Source organism: Sapajus apella, unplaced genomic scaffold (assembly GCF_009761245.1).
Source record: "Sapajus apella isolate SASKATOON/1434 unplaced genomic scaffold, GSC_monkey_1.0 scaffold7021, whole genome shotgun sequence".
In the NCBI taxonomy this organism is placed as follows: Eukaryota; Metazoa; Chordata; class Mammalia; order Primates; family Cebidae; genus Sapajus; species Sapajus apella.
This window is the reverse complement of record NW_022443945.1, coordinates 1-3,461: the sequence shown is the minus strand read 5'-3', so window position 1 is coordinate 3,461 and position 3,461 is coordinate 1. Positions and strand designations below refer to the sequence as shown.

Sequence of the window (3,461 nt, the reverse complement as noted above, 5' to 3'; positions counted from 1 at the left end):
GCAAGCGTTGAAACTTAATACACTTAGTTATTCTTACAGAGTCACCAAGGACACGCTTCAGTTAACCTGGCTTCTTCCCCTACCAGTGCAGGAAGGTAAAGAATATAACTATTATTGGCCGGGCGCGGTGGCTCAAGCCTGTAACCCCAGCACTTTGGGAGGCCGAGGCGGGTGGATCACGAGGTCAAGAGATCAAGACCATCCTGGTCAACATGGTGAAACCCCGTCTCTACTAAAACTACAAAAAATTAGCTGGGCATGGTGGTGCGTGCCTGTAGTCCCAGCTACTCAGGAGGCTGAGGCAGGAGAATTGCCTGAACCCGGGAGGCGGAGGTTGCGGTGAGCCGAGATCGCGCCATTGCACTCCAGCCTGGGTAACAAGAGCGAAACTCCGTCTCAAAGAAAAAAAAAAAAAAAGAATATAACTATTATTAATTTAGTCCAACTGCCTTAAATTTGCTATTTCACCCGCTATTGCTTCTGCATCATCAGTGCAAATGTCAACGCAATAAATAACCTGTTTTCATGAAATGAAAAGGAAAACTTTACCCTCCTGCCTCAGCCTCCCATTTCCTGAATGCCTCAGAGTTCACAGGCCAAGGGTAACAAAACAGTTAAGTGATATCTCACACACAGATTAGATTAGAAAGATAGGCACCAAAATGTTAATACATTTTGTAGTAGTGGTTAACTCCAATTGATAAAATTAGAGTCAATTTAGATTTTCTTCCCCCCACCCCGCGACGGGGTCTTGCTCTATTGCTCAGACTGGAGTGCAGTGGCGCCCTCTCGGCTCACTGCAACCTCTGCCTTTCAGGCTCAAGCAATTCTCCTGCCTCAGCCTCCCTAGCAGCTGGGATTACAGGCGCACACCGCAGCGCCCGGCTAATTTCTTTGCACTTTTAGTAGAGAGGGGATTTCACCATGTTGGCCAGGCTGATCTCGGACTGCTGACCTCAGGTGATCCGCCCACCTCGGCCTCCCAAAGTGCTGGGATTACTGGCATGAGCCACCACGCCCGGCCGGCTTACCCATATTTCATACAAATTTGTGAATAACAAGCGTTATGTGTCTAAGAAGAAAATGAAATTGTATGTTGTAAAAATCACAAATGCAGCATCTTTGCATGCAACAAGCATAGATACTGTGCATGGCACCAGAAAGTCTCTAAATCATTACTCAAAACTTCAGGAGGTTGGTGAACATCTTACTATTTGCATTTAGGGACCTTGTTATGTTCATTTTCCCTTTATTTCAGAGGGAAGGAAGAGTCAGGGGGAGGAAAACAGCTGAGGGTGAAGGGCCGTAGGGACAGAGGGCAGATCTGAAGTTCTCGTGAGGTGGTAAAGCCTGTTCACTCAGGAGCCCAACAGTTCCCAGCACATAACAGGTTATGACATTAATCTCTACTGAATAAACGCAGGAAAGAAAAGAGAAGACAGGGACAAGAAGGTTGGCGGGAGAGGACGTGCGGAAGGATCTCGCGATCTGCAGCGGCTCCCAACGCCGCCTGCACTGCGAAAGGTCCCGGGGAACTTTGTAAAATGAAGGCGCCCAGGTTCCCCCAAGTCAACTGAACTAGAATGGGATGGGGCAGGCACTGGAACCTTGTTGAAAGTTCCCCAGGTGAGGCCAGTGGATAACCAGAGTTAAGAACTTTCGGAGAAGAACCCGACAGGAAGGCTAGCGTCCCAACCCGGCAGCTTAGATGCCATGCAGTCACCCGCACAAGGACGCTGAGGGTCCGCAGTCGCCGCGGTCGCTCCGGGCCCACGGCGCAGGCGCGCGGGACGCCCAGGCGGCGGGCGGGGTCGACGACGCAGAAAGGCGCAGGCGCGCGCCGCTGCTGCTGGGGCGGCTGCCAAATCTCTCGCCGCTCCGCGCGAGACTGCTGCGCGTGGGCGGGGCATGATGATGGCATCGCGTAAGGAGAGGGTGTGAGAAGCCGGATCCTGTGGTGACCCAGTGGCCTAATGGATAAGGCATCAGCCTCCGGAGCTGGGGATTGTGGGTTCGAGTCCCATCTGGGTCGCACATAAATAGTTTTGGTGGAAGAAAAGACGATGATTGGACAGTAGAATGAAAAGATGGTTCTTTCGGTTCTCGGCAGCGATCGTTCGCCAATTATATCACAAATATGAGGTGGTTTTGAGAGTTTTTAAAACGCTGTCACCGAATGGGTTAAAAAATGCTGTTAGATCCAGTTTTCGGAAGAACAGTAGGGTGATTATAGGCAACGAGAATTTACTGTATATTTCTTTTTTATTTTTTAGTATTTATTATTTTTTTATTCATTCAATATGCCTATATACTGTATATTTCAAAATAACGAGAAGATTTGAAATGCCCCTAATACAAAGAAATGATCAGTGCTTGAGGTGACAGCTATCCCAATTACCCTGATTTGATCATTACAAATACACGAAAGTAACACAGTAGTATCACGTTACCCCGAGTGGGGTGGCTCACACCTGTAGTTTCAGCTCTTCAGGAAGCCAAGGCGAGAGGATCACTTGAGTCCGGGAGTTTGAGACCAGCCTGGGCCACATAAGGAGATGACACTCCCCACAGCCCCCAACTTCCCCAGAAAAAGAATTTTAAAATTAGCAGTGACCTATAATATGATTGGGCCACTGCACTCCAGCCTGTGTAATGGAGCGAGACCCTGTCTGAAAAAACAAACAAAATTAAAATCGATATCAAATATCCTTTTTTTTTTTTTTTTTTTTTTTGAGACGGAGTCTTGCTCTGTCGCCAGGCTGGAGTGCAGTGGCGCAGTCTCGGCTCACTGCAACCTCCCTCTCCTGGGTTCAAGCGATTCTTCCGCCTCAGCCTCCCAGGGAGCTGGGACCACAGGCGCGTGCCACCACGCCCAATTAATTTTTGTATTTTTAGTAGAGACAGGGTTTCACCATGTTGGCCAGGATGGTCTCAATCTCTTGACCTTGTGATCCACCCGCCTCGGCCTCCCGAAGTGCTGGGATTACAGGCGTCAGCCACCATGCCCGGCCTCAATCTTGAAAAATAATTAAAAATCCAGGCGGGACTCAGTGGCTCATGCCTGTAATCCCAGCACTTTGGGAGGCTGAGGCGGGTGGATCATCTGAGGTCAGAAGTTCGAGACCACCCTGACCAACATGGTGAAACCCCGTCTCTACTAAATACAAAAAATTAGGCCGGGCGAGGTGGCTCACGCCTGTAATCCCAGCACTTTGGGAGGCCGAGGCGGGTGGATCACGAGGTCAAGAGATCGAGACCATCCTAGTCAACGTGGTGAAACCCCGTCTCTACTAAAAATACAAAAATTCAGCTGGTCATGGTGGCGTGTGCCTGTAATCCCAGCTACTCAGGAGGCTGAGGCAGGAGAATTGCCTGAACCCAGGAGGCAGAGGTTGCAGTGACTGTAGATCATGCCATTGCACTCCAGCCTGGGTAACAAGAGCGAAACTCCGTCTCAAAAA

The 3,461-nt window shown here is 49.6% G+C and overlaps 1 non-coding gene across 1 annotated transcript; it reads left to right on the top strand.

Moving 5' to 3' along the window:
* Positions 1-1,959: 1,959 nt before the first annotated feature.
* On the top strand, positions 1,960-2,032 carry TRNAR-CCG. Its single transcript has one exon. It is a non-coding gene; the product is annotated as a tRNA-Arg (tRNA).
* Positions 2,033-3,461: the final 1,429 nt, after the last annotated feature.